The sequence below is a fragment of the Pelodiscus sinensis genome, chromosome 5 (assembly GCF_052426305.1).
Source record: "Pelodiscus sinensis isolate ZL-2025 chromosome 5, ASM5242630v1, whole genome shotgun sequence".
Lineage (NCBI taxonomy): Eukaryota > Metazoa > Chordata > Testudines > Trionychidae > Pelodiscus > Pelodiscus sinensis.
In genome coordinates, this window is record NC_143056.1 from 63,456,729 (window position 1) to 63,475,383 (window position 18,655).

The window sequence follows — 18,655 nt, forward strand, 5'->3', positions numbered from 1 at the left end:
TCCGGCTCGTGCCGGATACGGGACAAAACCCCACTGTGGCTCTGCAATTTAAAATGCAATAGGAGCTAGGGGGCAGGCTGCCTTTTAAATTTAAATTCCAATACTGCCTTTTAAATTGCAGAGCTGCAACGGATTTGGTCCGGCACCCAGCACTAGCTGGAACTGAGCCAGGCTGCCTATTGACTAATCGAGTAGTCGATAAAAATTCCATCAACTATTCAATTAGTTAAATACCTGCATTTTAACACCCGTACTTCAGATACATCATCTGAAATGAATCCTGTACCCATTTTTAGCCTTGATCCTACAAAGACCTTTGAGTACAGATTTGTAGATTTTAAGGCCAGAAAGAATTACTGTGGTTACATAGCCTGACTTCATGCATAACAGAGGCCATCAGACTTCTCTGAACTGATTTCTATTTCAAGTTCAATGGGTGTGGTTGAACTTGCGCATCTCTTTTAGAAAATTATGCTGTTTTGATTTAAATTTTCAGCAATGGAGAATCCACCACAACTTCTTGGAAAGTTGTTCCAACGGCTCATTACCCCTACCATAAAAAAAAAATTGTATCTTATTACAAATTTGTTTAGCTTCAACTTCCAGAAACTGAATCCTGTCATACCCTTTGTCTGCTAGACGGAACATCCCTATGATCAAATGTCTGTTCTCCAGGTAAATGTTTATAAACTGACTGAATCATTCCTTAACCATCTTTGATAAACTAAATAGACTGAACTCCTTAGATCTTTCACTATAAAAACATGTTTTCTAATCCTTTAATCATTCTTGTGGCTCTGCTATGAAATGTCTCTAATTTATCAACATCCTTCTTGAATCAGGAAACACCAGAACTGGATATCTGCACTCCAGTATCATTTTCATCGTGCTAAATACGAAGGTACATAGAAATTAAGACTGTGACCTTAAATTTGGACCTATCGAAAAGGGATGCAAAATCCCAGGTAATCAGTTAGCTGGTTAAACCTTAGGTGTACCAAGGTAACTGATTGTGCGGGATCCCATGCAGGGAGACCAGCCCTAAGTGTGCGGGGAAGGAGGGACAGCTTCTGTTTACAGCCCCCCTGCACAGGGGGTTCCAGCTCCTGATCCCTGAGGGGCTGGAGCAGCCCTCCGCCCATGGCAGGCTGTGGGATGCTCCCAGGTACTAGTTAACCAGTACCCAATGAGCATCACCCATTAATCGTGATGGTTATCAGGCAATCTGTTAACCATTCACATCCCTACCACCAAAACACATTTGCTTGACTCCAACTTACCAGCCAATTCAGGTGATTTTGTATCCGTGACCTGCCCTCTCCATTATTTACTGCTCCCCCAATCTTTTTGTCATCTGCAAATCTAATCAGTAATTATTTTGTTTTATTCCAGATTGCTGATAAAGATCTTAAATAGCACAGGAAGAACTGAACTCTGTAAGACTTGGCCAGAAAGGCACTGATCCTTAGCAAAGTAATGGAATTCCTGAAACAGGGCTAGATTTAATAAAGAACTAAAGGAGGCTATTAGTGCCAGTCAGTATGGGTTTATGGGAAACAGACCTTGTAAAACTAATTTGAAAAGAGTAAACAGAGTGACCTGGATAATTATTGGTACATTAGGTTTTTGCCAGTCCTCTAGAACTTCTCCAGTGTTCATATATTAATTCATAGTCCAGAGCACAGTTCTTTCTAATGTGGGTGCTGCACAAGTGCACACCAACAATTTGCCTCCTGCCCACCTCATTAGCATAACCGCGGCATGGCTGCTCAGATGCTCCAGAGCAGGGCTGTGTGGAGGGGAGCTGCTCCACCCCAGGAGCAACTGGGCAGCCACCACGCAGTCCTGGCCCTAGCTTCAGCCCTTCTCCAGGGCTTGAGCTGTGGTCAGGGTGGGCTGCATGGTGGCTGCCAAAGCTGGAGCCTGGGCCGTGGTACTAAAAATAGCACCACAGCTCCGGCTCCAGTCCCAGCACACGGAGGCAGCCGCCTGCCATGTGGAATCCCACATGCAAGGACTGGAACTGAGGCCGTGGTGCTGTTTTTACTACTGTGGTCTGACCTCAGCCACCATGCAGCTCCAGCCCCAGCTGCTCCCAGGGTGGGGTTGCATGGTGGGCAGCTGCCCAGTGTGCCAGGACTGGAACTGGCGACAGAGAAGAGTTGAGGAGCCACGGTGTGAAAAGTCAAGCTAAGCAGCTGATCGCCAGAGATGATGGTGTTGAGGATTTGGCAATGCAGAACCAAAAGGAATGTACAATTCGGAGTAGGGTAACGAATTCTCCATCTGGATTTTCAATAGTGGCAGGGTGGGGCATGCAGAGAGCCATTAAAAGTTGAAGCTGTGTAGGGATAACATATTAATGTATTGAAAATGATTCCCCCAAATGGAAGTGACTCCCCATAATTTGTTCCCCACAACTTAAAGTGTTTAGATTTATTATTAATTATTATTATTATTTGTTAAGATTGTTAAATGTTTAGATTTATTATTATTGCCCCTTTAGAATATAATGTATTAGGTCATGTAACTTAGAACTGTTAAGAATATAATCCTATGTAGCCAGAAACAGCCCCTCCCCCCGCCCCCCGTGTCCCAGGGCATGCTCAAGATTGTGCAAGGGGCTGCTTGAAATTGACATTGCAGAGATACATTGTAACAATGCATTGTCAAGCCACTAACTCTGCTATGGGAGCCAAGCCCTGTAATTGACTAAGGGCATTGTTACATAATTGACACCTGTTCTCTTTAAAACATTGTAACTTTACTCAGCACTCAGAGAATGTTTTAAGCAATACCACCCAGAAACTTTTGTAACTACAACTTTTATTATTATACAAAATACTGTATGGGAAACATTAATTAGGGAATGTATGTAAGAGAAAGAGAGTGCTTGGACGATGAATGAATGGTTCTGAGAGGTGCCAGCCTGAGAATACAGCAACAAAGGGCTGAAGAAGGCGTCAGGTGCCAGTGCAACCAAAAGGTGTCAAGTGGAGAAAACCAAGTACTGGAGGTCCACCCGATGAGATCACTGATGAGCACCTGGCAGCCACCCTGAAGACATCAGCATGATGCAGCAATTTCCATAGACTGGCATAGGAAAAAATTCCTATAAGAACTGGACTAAAAAACTATGGAATCAGAGTCCAAGGTTCTGCTGCCAGCCTACCAGGAGCTTCAGATGCGCATCTGATCAGGACTTCGCTCCCCACTACCATCACTAGTGTACAGAATACCTGGCCAGTATTCTGTCACAAGCAACTTCCAGGCTGGTAACTATAACAAATACACAGAACCTGAATGAATGAATGAATGAATGAATGTTTATATGTATAAGGGTTAAGTAGTTAAACAACGTTGTTTGCTTCTATCTTTTCTTTATTTTTTTATTATCTTTACAATAAATGTGGCTTTTTGCCTTATCCCCCTCATAAGATCCTGCTTGCTTTTATTGGTACAACAGCTGCACTTACACAGACAGCCTCAAGTGCCTGGATATTTTCCCCACCACTGTGATTAGTTTTTTTAATTGTACATCACTCCTTCATCGTACTGAAACAAGATAACCGCTACTGTTGAACAGTTACACTAGATCCAGTGCGGATTAGTTGGTAGGTGTGCAATGATGTCACAATGGTGTTCTCCCTTAAAGATGAGCATGAGCTATGGATAGCGATCAGATGAGTCATTTAAGATTTCTAATGGTGTCTCCCTGGAGTGACTCTCAAATTTTGATTTCCTTTTCCTTTCAATATTTCTATGGCTGTTTTTTTGAGTGGGGGTGTTTACAGCTTATTTTTTCTTTCTTTCACTAGCAGATTTTCTGTGACTATTTACCACAGTAACATCAGGTTTCATTAATGTGGAATCTAAAATGATGATTGATGGTCTGTTAATGGACATCCGGCATATGGAAAGTTTCATATCATCCTCTTACAAACTTGAGTGTAGAGTAGACTTCTGTGTCCCCTTATGATGGGGTACTGAGACCCCGCACTCAACGCCCGGGATTCTGCGCCCTCTCAGAGGCACCGCGATGCGCATACCGGCTGTGCGCCGGTTGCTCCCAAGCTGCGGCTCAGCTGATTAGCACCACCACAAAACGCATGCCGGCTGTGTGCAGCTGGAGACGCCGCAGCGCAGCTGAGGCTGCCTCCGCCCCGCCAGTGGAACGGAAAGGGGGGGGGGGCGACGCAACACGCCAGACGGCGCGGGGGCGGGGCGCGTAAACCCCTCCCGGTGCAGCGGGAACTTCAAAACCCTCCAAGCCGTGAGAGGCAGGAGAGAGAGGAGGAGACTACCTGGACTGCTGGAGAGTGGAGGGATCTGGATGTCCTCGTGAACGTCTCCCCAGGGCGCTCAGACGCCGTGAGTAAAGATACCCCCGCAGAGGGGTGGGGGAGGAAGGAAGTAGCCCAGGGCAGGGCGGTGAAACAGCCCGTGGGCTGGCGCGTTTAGGGGCACGACCCTGCCAGCTGGACCGAGACTGGAGCGCAGTCTCAGTCCTTAGGGCCCTGGGCTGGGGCCTGTGAGTGAGGGCGGGCCCAGGCCCCTCTTCCTTCCCCCAACCGAGAAAAAGGTGAACGTGATAGGATCCGATGTGCAGAGATAAATTAACCGGCTGGGAAAATGGCTGACCGCACCCCGGATCAGACCGAGGGAGGGGGCACGATCACACCCCTGATGATTTGGAAATGAGAACCTGATTGAGCAGTATGGCATTACTAAGTTATTGCCTACTAGGCTTCCATTAATTGGAATACTTCACCAGAATTCATACACTTAAGTGTTCTTAGTTGCAACAAATGTGATATCCAGTACTTTGCCATAATATAATTTCATATATGTTGTAACTAGTGATATATATGTATATGGTAATGCCCAAAGGCCCCATTGTGCTAGACACTGCATAAACACATAGCAAGAGACAGTCCACATACCAAAGAACTTAATCTAACTAGATAAGATAAATACAAAGGTGTAAAGGCAAACAGAAGGGAAGTGATTTGCGCAAGATCACACAGCAGGTCAGTGGCAAAGATAGGGATAAAACCCAGACCTACTGACTCCCAGTCCAGTGTATTATCAGCAGAGGAGGGAGCGGGAGAAGGGGCACCATCTCTCTATAGCTATATATTGTTTACAGTGTAATACTGATTTGCACTACATACCATATGCTTTGCACAGTACTCTGTCATCAACATTGAACAGTGATCTTAGCTACAGGCTGCCCCCGACTTGCAACGTGATCGGTTCCGGAGATAGCGTCACAAGTCAGGAGCATCGTAACTCAAGCCCACATTTATGACAGGTGTTGTATGCCCTTGTAATTGCGGGTCCGAGGATGTAAGTCGGGGGATTTCAGCCCCTTCCGCACTTACAGAAGAGATCGTAAGTGCGGGGATCTTAAATCGGGCCGTCGCAAAGCAGGGGCCTCCTGTATTTCAACTGTCAGTATCTCTCTCTCACTCACAACAAAGTGCTTATGTATGATGTGGCTTTATCATCATATCATGTTCTTTCAAACACCATGACTTTTAAGGCCTAAATCCAATTCATTTGATGGCCACTAATCTAGTTCCAAACTGCAACAGCCACCCAAACCAAATATACAGGGCTCGACAAACTGCGGCAAAATCCACTCGCCAGCCCTGCACTGCGCATGTGCGCGCCACCGGTGAACGGGGCAACTGGCTGAAATCTACTCGCCTCAGGCGAATAGATACACAGATTTGTCAAGCCCTGCTAATACAATAGCTTTACTAGAACAGAGAGATAGGTTAGAAGGATTCAGATTAGGGATGTGAAGGGCTAGTCGACGAGCCGACTATCCAATAAAGTAAATGCTTATCCAACAGTCAACAGGCTGTTTGACTAGTTGCTCCCCCTACCCCATTGCTGCCTCTATCAGAAAGATGCAGCGGGGGGCGGGGGGGGGGACAAGGTGGCGGTACTTCAAAGCAGCAATGCTGCGTGCAGCCTGAGGCCATACCCCAGGCTCCACACGGCGCTGCTGCTTTGAAACGCCACGTGCAGCCTGGGGCCATACCCTGGGCTCAGTCTGGCACTGCTGCTTTGAAACGCTGTGTGGAGCCTGACACTGGGCTCCCCGCAGTGTTTCAAAGCAGCAGCACTGCATGGAGTCTGGGGTCAGTGGGGGAGTCCCCAGCTGATCCCAGGCTCCCCCCAGCACTTTCATCTTTGAAGTGTAGCAACAGGCCTAACGCTGTTGCTACACTTCAAAGGCAGAGGCGCCCTATCGACTAATCAAATAGTCGATGGAAAATGCATCAACTATTCAATTAGTCAATTACTCGCAATTTAACATCCCTAATTCAGAACTGGAGACTTCCTCACTCTTTCCACTCTTGACTCAATCCTGCCTCTCCCCCATATTCTGCACAATGTTGTACAGTGAGCCATCCTGGAGAAGAGATTCGTGCTCACACCTTTCCCATCAAATTCCACCTCCCTCTGATGCAAGGAAATTACACCATACGCTGCCACTGAGACACACACGGTGGACATAAGAACATGCACATTCACATACAGAAGCATCAGACAGTGTAAGCTTGACAAATGTTGCTGAGTAGACATCATTCATTTATTTTTTTTATAAGTGGATCAGATGAATGTTACAAAAGCACAATTTTACTGTAGACACAGTCTTAATGTTGTCAGTTGAATCCTGCGGGCATGCTTTAGCCCATACAAGAAAGGAAACCCCATCAACATTTGCTCTGCCATTCCTACAGCCATTCATAACATCTGCTATCCAGCTGAGGTATGCTGGTCTAAAGGAGAAGGGTAGTTCACAAGAGTCTGCAAGTACCAGGGGAATTGTGGGGGTGAAGCAGAAGGGTAGACGCAGTCAGAGAAGGGACAGGCGCCAGAGGGCTGAGGAGAGAGGCAGGGCAGGTGAGTAAAGGGAGGTGTTACCAGAGGGGATGAGGAGGGTCAGCTACAGATAACAGTGGGGCTGGAGGAGGGGTGGGCACAGGGGGAACAAGGACAGGTTCAGGAGTCAGAAAGGATGGGGAGGGGGCAAGTCCCAGGAGGACTGAGGGGAGCAAGAAGGGCAGGCGCCAACACAGCAGAGGAGCGTGAGGGGTGGGGGTGGGGGGCAGCAGAGAGGAAAAGGAAGAGGGTTAGTAAGATATTTGTAAGATATTTGTTAATAACTTGGGTGCACATGACATAAATACTAATGCACAGGGCTCAACAAATACGCTTATCTTCTTGCCCGTGGTGAGAAGATTTCAGCCGGATGCCCCATTCACCAGTGGTCCGCGCATGCACAGTGCGGGTCTCATGCATGCGTGGTGCAGGGATGGCAAGTGGTTTTCGCCACTATCGTGGAGCCCTGCTAATACACAAGACAAAACTCACTCTGCTCATGGATGGAAAATTTTAAAGGGAACACTGTTCCAGAGAGCTCCTCAACCAGCTCTTTTAAAACTCTTGGATTCAAGTTCTGCAGACCTGATCATTTTAAACTGTATAATTTTAAAAGTCAGTTTCATATCCCCCTTAGTTACCATTGGCATGTGAAGTATACAATCATTGTAATATGAATACATCATCCATCATTGTCCCAAATATAAGTAACTAACAAACTTACCCGGCACTGCCCAGATCAGCAGGCCTCCCCATTGGCGTGCACTGGGTTGGCCAGGTAGGGGTCTGGATGGTGGGGGGAGGGCTCAGAGCTTGGGGTGGTGGGTCAGGAATGTAGGGAGCGGTCTCAGCTTGGAGAGAGGGGCTGGCCCGGGCCTCCCCACCAGAGCCCCTTGGGCCTGGAACGGGGGGGGACAAGGAGAGCCACGCAAGCCATCCCCATCAGTGCTCCCTGGACCCGTCCCGGGGGGGAGAAGGGGATGGGTCCACTCAGGCCTCCCCTGCTAGTACTACTCAGGCCCAGCCCAGGAGGTTGGAGTAAGGGAGGACTCACACAGGCTGGCATGCAGTGGCCAGGCTAGGAGGGCATCACCAGTGGGTCCTGTGTGGTGAAGTCAGGGCTCAGCTGGCTGGACCCAGTGGTGCTCCTGAGAGGGAGGGGGAGAAGGGGCATGCAGTTCAAAGGCAAAAGATTTGAGGCAAGGAGACCATTTACCAGTGACAGGCAAGATGGCAGAGCTCTATCCCAGCTGGCCAATTTATTGGTGGTACAATTGCCCCTAGTGGCGACTCTGCAGAATTGCTCTCTCCTGTGCTTGCTGGCCCCAGTGGTAATTATGAGGATCCCATCCCTTCTCTCTCTCTCCCCTCACAGGTTATAGAAAACAATCAAATACCAGGCACATCTCATTTTCCTGGCACAACCAAACTCTGACCTTGCTTTAAGGTAGGATAAGAGGAAGCTGCATAGCAAATTTGGTGGTCCTAGCTCTAACCATTTAGGAGTTCTTGAACCAATTCGCCCACACATAGATGCACAATTGTCTAAAATATATATAGAGAGAAAGATAACTTAAGATATATACACTTAGTAGTCTCAGTGCCTGAAAAGTTAAATATTTTGAGGGTTTTTCAGCCTTTGAACAAACTTTCTCCAGATATGAAATCAGTAATTTTAGAAAGTAGAATCTTTACTTTTTGAGTTTAATAGCCACCAGATATCAACTACACACTTTTCTTCCCTAAGGACAGAATTGGAGTTTTTAGATTTTTTGCTAATCTGTAAATTGGGAGAATTTCATCTAACCCAAATTTTAAACACAGCACTAAAGCATCCTCCCATATATAATGTGTGATGGGAACAATTATTGAATATACAGGCAGTCCCCGGGTTACATACAAGATAGGGACTGTAGGTTTGTTCTTAAGTTGAATCTGTATGTAAGTCGGAACTGGCATCCAGATTCAGCCGCTGCTGAAACTGATCAGTTTCAACAGCGGCTGAATCTGGGCACCAGTTCCGACTTACATACAGATTCAACTTAAGAACCCCAGGCGTCCCCAAGTCAGCTGCTGCTGAAACTGATCAGCAGCTGATTCCAGGAAGCCCGGGGCAGAGCAACTCTGCCTCGGGCTTCCTGTAGTCAGCCGCTGGTCAGTTTCAGCAGCGGCTGACTTGGGGACGCCTGGGGCAGAGCAGCTCGGGTGCTGCTGGGTTGATCCAGTAGCGTGGCCGCTCCTCGGCGCTACTGGAGCAACCCAGCAGCACCCCAGCTGCTCTGCCCCAGGCGTCCTGATTCAGCCGCTGCTGAAACTGATCAGCAGCGGCTGAATCAGGACTCCTGGGGCAGAGCAGCTGGGGTGCTGCCGGGTTGGTCCAGTAGTGCCAAGGAGCGGTGCCTAGCTGTACCCCCCCCCCCCCCAGCAGACCAGGGAGACGCTGAGCTAAGCGGCGGAAGACCTGGGCCGGACCCGCAGCGCTTCCAGATCAGCGCCGCGGGTCCGGCCTGGGTCCTCCGCCGCTTTGCTCCCCGTCTCCCTGGTCTGCTGGCTCCCCCAGCAGACCAGGGAGACGGGGAGCAGCTTTTCTCGCCCCGGAGGAGGCGGGCGGCGGGACCAGGCGTCCCGCCACTCCAGTCCTCCGGGGCGAGAAAATCCCCGTTCGTAACTGTGGATCCGACATAAGTCGCATCTGCGTAACTCGGGGACTGCCTGTAATAGAAACAGATATCTAGAGGGGTGTACATACGCCAAATATTAAGATTCTCAGGCAGTGCACTAGAAAGCAATAGTTAATACACTTGAAATGCCATACTTTGGGTGTCCCTAATCTGGGAACTCCTGTAGTACAGAAGGGACTCTGTGCACTGCTACTTCCCCGCCCCCCATTTTGGGGAACGGCAACATGAAGAGTCGCTTCCCCAGAAGCTTTTGGTGGGGAGCTGTGCTTGGGAGCAGTGGAGAGCGCCAAGCCACCTGTCCTCCCAGGATCAGGGCGGCAGTTAAGTGCACCCACACTCTGACACCCAGACCCCACAGCACCCTTCCTGGCCTGGCAAAACTTTAGGTTGGTGTACTCTGTTTCCGAGGGGTGCTGGATTAAAGAGGTTCAAGTTTATTCTGCTCTAGTCTTCAAAAAACTGTAGTAACCACAAAGGGTAATTTTTATTACACAGTAACAAGTGTGTATTCTGGCATACATCAAATACTTGTACACCCAATTTTTTTTTTCAGTTGAACAATTGTGTTCCAAAGTATTTAGATGTATTTCCTAAATTAGAGTAATATCCACTTCCACACTTGAGGCAGAAGAGAACTTATTTTTATTAGATGTTAAATCCATTTATATTCTACTTACAGGATTTGTATGAAAACAAGTAGAAGGCTACATTATATTGAATCTATTTATGACAGGTGTTCTTGTCTAAATAAGTTTTACATATGTTGGTTGCTAGAATACCCTCCTCAATTCAATTATACTGGGTAATCAATCTTTTGCTTGCTGAATAACCAAATAATTGTTTTGAATTTAACAGTGTTCTTAAACATACTAACACTCTGATGAGGACAAATTCATTAAACCATTTTTCAGTCATACTATAGACAAAAGAAATGGTCCCATCACTGAATTTATCATGGAACTTTTTTTTTTCCCAACTTACACAACACATTCATAGAGACTGTCAACTGACTGACAGTGATAAAAATAATGTAAAACTTCTGCCTCTTAGAAATATACTTGGGTGTAAAAAGAGGGGAGAAAGGACTGATATTTGCTGATTGTGTCTAATGTTTAACAAGTTAAGAATGGCAAAATTTGAATGTCATTTAATGTTTTTAATTTGGTTATTACATACTAGTACAGTAAAAATACCCACAAGTGAGAGCAGTAAACTTCATTCATCTCTATATCACAGCTGTCACCGGATGTAAGATCAACAGTAGGACCATAAGAAAAGGATACAGAGAAAGATGCTCTGAATAATCTATAAGAGAAGTATCAATGATATTTGATATTATAACCCAAGGACTTCTTGATGCCAACTGTCCTAAGGTTAAAAGATCCCCTGGTTCTGGTATCTGATGAACTAAAATGTAAAGCACACTGTGTGAGATCTCTAATGAAAGACTGTCACTCTAGTCAACAAGATCATGGCAAAAATGCACATACAGATATAAAGTCGTTACATATACGTTCTTAAAAATAATGTTCTTAAGATTGGTGTCTAGCATTGGACACCAGTAAAAGTGAAAAGCAGGCTCTCTTTCAAACAAGAAATGTTTCTCTGATTACATGGTTCACAACAGACCTCAACACACAAATCTGAACTGAATGCCAGTGAAGGATTGTGAAATCTTCAACGAGAGGATAATAGGAAGACAAACAGCAAGTATCATCAGGTTTAGGAGTCACACAATGAACTTTTGAAACTGTATCCGGAGTACAGAGGAACCCATATGTACTCCATCAGTCTGAAGAGACAAACTGTCAGCAGGCTTGATTTTATGAGAAAGGCTCGCACCTCAACTGGTGAAAAACAGTGGAAAGAACTTTGGGTGAGAAGCTTCTTTAGCCAGGAGGATAACTTGTTAGTTAAATTTACACTTTAGAACAGTGGAGGAGTAAATATCAGCCCACAGACCAGATCTGGTTTGCCAGAGCAAGCCCCTGGTGGGCCGCCACTGTTGGATTTATCTACTTCACTACATGCGCTCGCAGGTCCTATTGGTTACAGATCACTGTTCCCAGCCAATGGGAGCTGCAGGAAGCAGTGTCCAGGTCCATGCCCATGCCACTTTCCGCAGCTCCCATGAACCAGGAACAGCGATTCACAGTCAATGAATGACAGGCACAGGTAAATGTAGTGGCAGCCTACTAGGGGCTAACCTTGGTGAGCCACTGTCTTCTTATTGCCCACCCTGCTTCAGAATGTGTGCTGTGATGTTAGTTTCATACATTATCATTTGCTCCCATTTCTCATACTGGTTTTTATTCGAATCTCCAACCTCTCTTAAATTCTTTCCTTTTGTTTTATAACTGAACTAAACTCTGTGAATATTACAGGAGTGGTGCTCTAAGGTAAAACTGGTAAACTGTGGTATGCTGTTCCTTTGGCAACAGAGGATATGGGATTTCCGCAGGTATTCAGCGATTGGGGCTGGCTACCACAGAGGGACACTTTGAAGTCATAGTCCTGAAAGGCATAGGCAGGACCGATGAATCCCAGAGGAGAATGACTAAGAGGGTGGTTTTGTTAGGGAACTAACAATTAGTGTGCATAGACAAGACTACCTTGCTCTGGAGGCAGGTGGTGGTAAGCTGACTCCCAGCTATAAGTATCTCTGAAAGCATCACAGACATTGCCCCTCTCTCTCTTCTCCCCCCAATTAGTACAGTGTATAGGGCTACATGGAAATTAAAAACTTCTCTCACTTAGAAGTACAGTGGAGTCCGGATTATCCGACTTCCGGTAATACGACACTCCGCTGTATCCAACCCTGCAGCCCCCGGGGACTTTGTCCCCAGGAGCTGCAGGGTCGGATACAGCGCGGGCGGGGACTACGGCCCCGCTTGCTGCCCCATCACTCTCTTGGAGCAGCTGCTGCTGCTCCTGCCTGGGACAACGGAGCAGCGAGTGGGGCTGTTCTCCCGCCCCGTGCCCTGGAGCCGCTCATGCGGCTCCTGCCGCTTCTTCCCCGGCAGCAGCAGCTGTCCCCATGCTCCCTAGGAGCAGCTGATGGGGCTCCTGCCAGGGCCGCTTCTTCCTCGGCAGCAGTCCCTATCATCCAACATATTCAGTAATCCGACCATGTGTCGGTCCTGTTTACGTCGGATGACAGGGACTCTACTATACAGATTGTACCTCCCTAAACTGGGACATTCTGGTCCAGCAACACCCATGGTCTGGCAGGACCACAGATGGCCCTGGGAGACTCTAGTCCGGGGGTGTCAGTCCGCGACAACCTTGGCTGACATGTGGCAGCAGGGCTAGGAGCCCGCAGCAGCCCCAGCAAAGTGTAGTGGGTAGGGGGCCTGGCCAGGTCCAGCTGCTCAGCCGGGCCAAAGGTAGGAGAGTCAACTGGACTGGAAGTGGAGCTGGTGGAGAGGGTTGTTGGGCTGGAGAGCCTGTGGCAGGGGACCTCCCTTGGTTTGGCAAATTCCCTCGTTTAGAACCAGTCAGGTCCCCAGGGTGCTGGACCACGGAGCTCCAACCTATATTATACTGTTCCCTATTAACATATGAGTGAAAAGCATGAGTAGTAAGTAAAAATATTGAAATATCTTTCACCTAAATATACTGCCCTTTTTAAGTATATGTCTGCATTACATTTTCACAAAAGGGTGCCTTATCACTCCTAGTTACATATTTCTTAAGTCTGTTGAAAAAGCCTTGTAGAAGTTATGAATTTTTCAAATTTGTACCTTTAAAGCTTTTGGGGGTTGCTGGATACAACATTATCTATATTTAAAATCATCATCTCTGAATAGTTTCCTTGCTGGATTGAATGCTGTTCTCTGTCACTGCAAATGGGGAAAATTTTCCCAGGCAAATTATAGCTTTTTGCATATGAAAAAGTAAAATGTCTTCAAATTAAAGCTATGTAGGTAGATAGGTGAACATTGTGATTTCTTGCACAAATGAGCTCTTACTGGACTTTTATGTTTAGACTTAGACCTTTTTGTCAATCTAGTCAGTTTTCTGAACCATCTAGAAAAAGTTTTCCACTCCTTCCAGGCAATTCAAGGTATGAGTACTTTTTGATTTACTATTTTTAATGTGTTCAGTCTCATCCACATCAGTAAGTAGGTAGCTATTTTCAAGGTGCCACAGAGAACCTCTGTTATTTTGGGTCTGTTTCAAATGACAATACTCTTTGTTCCACTGCTGTTGGCTGATTCTGAAACCCATTTATTCCTTCACCTAGTTGATCTAAGGAAGACTGGAGAGAAATTTCTGAAAACTCATCATTCATTACTGAGGAAAAGTTTGGTACTCTGATGTCTATATTTTAGAGTAAACAGCTACACCATCTTAGCTTTTTTTCTGATCTGCTCCAGCTCTTTTAATAAGTCTTAATATCACATTTAGTAGGTTCTCTTAGTTCTTTAAAAAGTATTCAGTGGTAGTTCACAAAGTTATTTTCGTGGTTTTCCTGGTTAGAGTGCCAAAGACAAGCATTTGAAATGGAGATAATAAAAAGATTCAAACTGGAGCTCAGATAATAGCTACTTGTTGGTATCACGTGATCCTCTAAATTATTAAAAGGAAAAAGTGAAACTGTGCCAATGGGTTTAAGAGTTCCAACCACCTTAAGAGTAACCTTGATTAACCTTCACCATGACACACTTTGAGAACCACTTGAAGTTTAAGATAATTTCTAAGTATCTTGCCTACAACCATTGTTTTTAGATCACTATTTAGTTGAACAATAATTTAGGTGGGGATTTTGTTCACTCTCTTTAAAATCTGCCCGTTACAATGTCTAGTCAGTCAACAGTCAGCACTAGAGAAGAGTTCTCCAAGGACATGTTCTGAAAGCAACTAGTCATGTTTTATATTAAGGGATTCAAAGATTTTGGCATTTATTTCCACTGAACAGCAGCAAACATTGCCTTCTAGAAGCACACAGAAAGATCGGCTTTAAAACATTGGGTTTTCCAGTTTAAACAAATATTTGCTGGCTATTGCTGACTTTGATTTCAAAATACTTTTACAATAGAAGTCCATTTAAACCAGAAGCCCAAAATATGGCATGTATGCAACTTAAAATTATGTTTCACTGCAAAAACAAAGGATTTTTATGTATGTCCAGTTGCAACAGTGGCTCTTTCTTCAAGATCTTTGCCTTGCATATTTTTTCCATGCCTTAGAACCTCTACAAGCCCAAAAGATTGCTGTTTTTTCCTCCTCTGCATTTAATATTGAATCCAAATCATGTCATAACCCACCAACCTCGCACCCAAAAAAAAGGTTAATTAGGCTTCCTTTCTAAACCAAATTATATCCTCTAAATATCTGGAAAGATCACTTTTGAGTAGGAATATGAATGGTTAACTGCTGGGGGAGCTTCCCACCCACCCAGAACAGAGATGCTCCTGCTCAACCGGAGCTGGAAAATGTAATTTTATGAACCTATAAATTTCAGTCCTCAAAAATGTGGAGCCTGAATTAATACAAATTACTTTGAGTTCTTGCCTAGCACCCCTGACAAAAAACATTTTTCACCCCTTTTTCATTTGGAATTAGTAAAAAAGATCATTTATTTGCCTTCTCTGATTAATGGCCTAATAGCTAAATTGATACTATTATCTTTTTATAGTACATTTCCTTGTGCTACATTACTGTTTTGCATTTTTTTCCAAGAAGGGAATTAAGTGAGATGAAGATCAAGTAAATTCTGTTAGCTATTTTGAATGTAGAATCTATGATACAGCTGCAGTTTGATTAGTTAATATCAGCCATCTACACAGTGGATTCATTATTATTGCTTCAAGATAATCCAACCAGGGACAGAGTCCCACCGATTATATAAAAAGGAATTACAAACACATATGAGTATTACTGGGAACATACACAAGCGGAGAAAAGAAAACCTTACTACATGTGAGTGTAGCCACTAAACTGAGAAGTCTGACACTACTTTCGGCAACATAGCTGCCCCCTTTAACAATGTAAACGACAGACAAAAAATGATTGTATATTACTTAGTAAAAACATTTGTGATTTTAACAGTACTTATTCTTTGCAGATCATTTTATTTACAAGACACTTCCAAATAATCACGTGACTAAACTATCACTAGTCTATTTTAACTGCCAAAACTCCAGCCACAGTGAATTTGCTGTGACACTGTCTTTGTCCACAATAAAAAAATCATTTGTGAGCCACAGCATAGCACATTAAGAATGCATTACTGCATCAACTAAAGTTAAGAAAAAACATTTAATGTTGGATGGATGTACAGCCACACAACAGTAATGTTTAAACGGTGTTAATATAATTTTGTTAAATAAAGGAAATAAAAACTGTTAAAACTAAAAAACAAAAAAAAAGTTTTATATAAAATAATGCAACATTATTCACATATCCATGTGCATGCAAAAGAAAAAAGGGATAATAGATGAAAATTTACTATATAGGATCATATTAGTAAAATAAAGAAAAGACTGTATAATATCTCAATAATATATCAATCACATGTAGATTGCACAGTAATGTACTCTTGCAAAGAGGCAGAAGTAAGCTTGATCACTGAGACTTAGTTCAACATTCTCTGACTCGTGTGTTTATGAGCAAAATATTTATCTTTTTTTAATGTAATGTGTTATCTTTTAATCAACAAAGACTAATTATGCAATGAGAACCTCATAAGCCAATCTCTGTGCCCACCTGATGAATGAGTGCAGGGACCCATCTACATGAAGCTCATTCCAGTATTATGATTTTAATAACTAGATCACATATTCATAATAATCACTCTTCAGAACAGGACATTATGGGATGCAATGTAAAATTGATTTTACAAACATCTCATAATTTTAACTCTTAAGATACTGAATCTGGAATACAAATATATGACAATTTGACTACATTTGGTGAAATTTAAATCAGCTGCACAGTAAAACAATTTCAATATGCACATCTTGCCAAATACCCCACACTCTTCCAAGAAGATCTAAAATAGATGAATACTGAAATTTGACACCTGAATGATAAATGAAAGATTACTTCATGACATGCAAAATGTACAAATATGATCCACATCTGGGATGTGATAAGGACAGTTACAAATCCCTCTTGCCACCCATGACTAACAGAAATTGAAAGTAGCGACACTGTGTGGGGTGAACAAATTAAGCATTGCACAGTTGGTGTTTAGTGATTATATTTAGTCTGACAGTTGTCTCTCTGTCTCTATGGAGCTGTGCTATAGTCAAAGAGAACAGTAAAGAAGTTTTCACCACCAACCATGATTATAAACATCAAACCACAGACACTTGTTTATTGGAAATTATTAACCAAATACATAAACTTTATCCATTCTCTGCAGCTACTGTTCTAACAGATGTCAAGGAAAGTTACAAGTGGCTAAACTCAAACTAGATGTACAAAGCCTGTCTTTAACTATACTGTCTTCTACCTGCAAGTACAATTGTATATATGGAAGCATTAGCTTGTGTAACAGTAAACACCAGCATGCCACATGCTAGTAGGGTTTGTTGCAGGTATAAATAGGGCACATGTTCTAGCTCCTTTAGCTACACACAATGGTGTTTGGAGAAGTATTACTGTGCGAGCGTGTAGCTCAGTACAGATATGAAAGAGCTCCCGGTACATGCTTTTGTGCAACACTTATTGCATGTCGGTGCTCCAAGTGCCATTAGCACATGCTGTCCTGACTGACAACAGCGGCGATATGCACTAGGTACGGGTGTGCCATGCACCCTGACTCCCACCGCTGGGCAACAGCGGGCACCAGCTTGCACGACAGTTGAACGTGAGCTGCACGTACCAACACGACGCGCCGAGCTGGCTGCCCCCAGCCCCGCGTGACCCGGCTCCGCGCGTGCATGGCAGGCAGGTGTGGCTACACCTCGCACCCGGCTGCGGCGTCGTGCTGCGCCCCGGCACGTGTGCCGCACAAGTAGAGCTCGGACACATGGCCCCGAGCCGACGCGCACGCCCCTCCCCCCGGTGGGGGCAGCGCCTGCCGGGTCCCTGGGGGCCGAAGCCGCCTCCAAAGTCAGCCGTGCCCGCGGCCCCTCCCCCCACGCTGATATCGGGGTGTGTCCCCGGGGAGGGAGGGAAGAGGCCTGCCCCTTTAAGAAGAGACCCGGCTGCTGCGGCCGCTGCTTAGCGGGGGGGAGAAGCCGCGGCCTGGCCGGGAGGGGCCCTGCCGTCGCATCTAGGGCCTCTCCGCCGCTGCCGAGCCTGCCCTTGCCCGGCCGCCGCTGCAGCTCACCTGGGTGGCGGGCCCGGCTGCGGCGCGGGAGCGGCGGGGGGCTGGGGGTGTCTCCTGGGCTGGCTCCTCCGCTCTCTCCACCCGGCCTCTCGCCCTGCGTTGCCTGGGCTGGCGCTGCCTGTCTCCTGCCGCGGGGCCCTCTCGACTCCTGCCTCGCCAAGATGGCGGCCGCGCTGCTGCTGAGGAGGAGGAGGCGGCGGCTGCGGGCGCTGGGACGGCGGCGGCGGCCACTTTCGCTCACTGAGAGGAGAGGAGCAGGGACACGGGGAGCCATGGCGGGGGGGAGGAGAGGCGCCATGGCCAGGCCTAAACAATCGAGCACCGCACGCCCATCCGTTACCCCGAGCCCCACCCCGCAACCGCCACCCCGCACATATGGCCGCTATTGCCAAACAGCCCCCGCGTCCACACCCCAGGGCCGCTCCCCAAACATATGTCGCGCGGGGCCCGCGCTCATCGATGCGCTCCTGGTGCCGATTGGTACAGCCTGGCAATGACGAAAATTGCCGAAGGGATTCGGCCAAGGTGGCCAGGGTGAGCCAGCAAATCTCGCGTGAGGGAGGAAACAACCCTCGCGATGGTTAGGCTCAGTAGGGGCGGGGCCTGGTAGTCGGAAGGGGCGTGTGCCTGGGCTGGGGTGGCTGCGCGAGCAGGGGGAGGGGAGCTGGAAGGGCAGCGCTGTTGGCAGGTCGCTGCAGGCCCCAGCAGCCAGGCCTCTCTGACACTCCCACCCCGTCAGGGCGCCCCCAGGCCTAGAAAGCAGCCACTGCCAGTGTCTCCAGCAAGAGGC

The 18,655-nt window shown here is 46.2% G+C and overlaps 1 protein-coding gene across 1 annotated transcript in view; it reads right to left on the reverse strand.

The window, feature by feature from the left end:
- Window positions 1-18,346, reverse strand: part of INO80 (INO80 complex ATPase subunit) — a 148,684-nt gene extending 130,338 nt beyond the window's left edge. The window contains exon 1 of the mRNA XM_075927122.2: window positions 17,866-18,346. The gene's annotated coding sequence lies outside the window, so the exon portion shown is untranslated. The remainder of the gene's footprint in view (window positions 1-17,865) is intronic.
- Window positions 18,347-18,655: the final 309 nt, after the last annotated feature.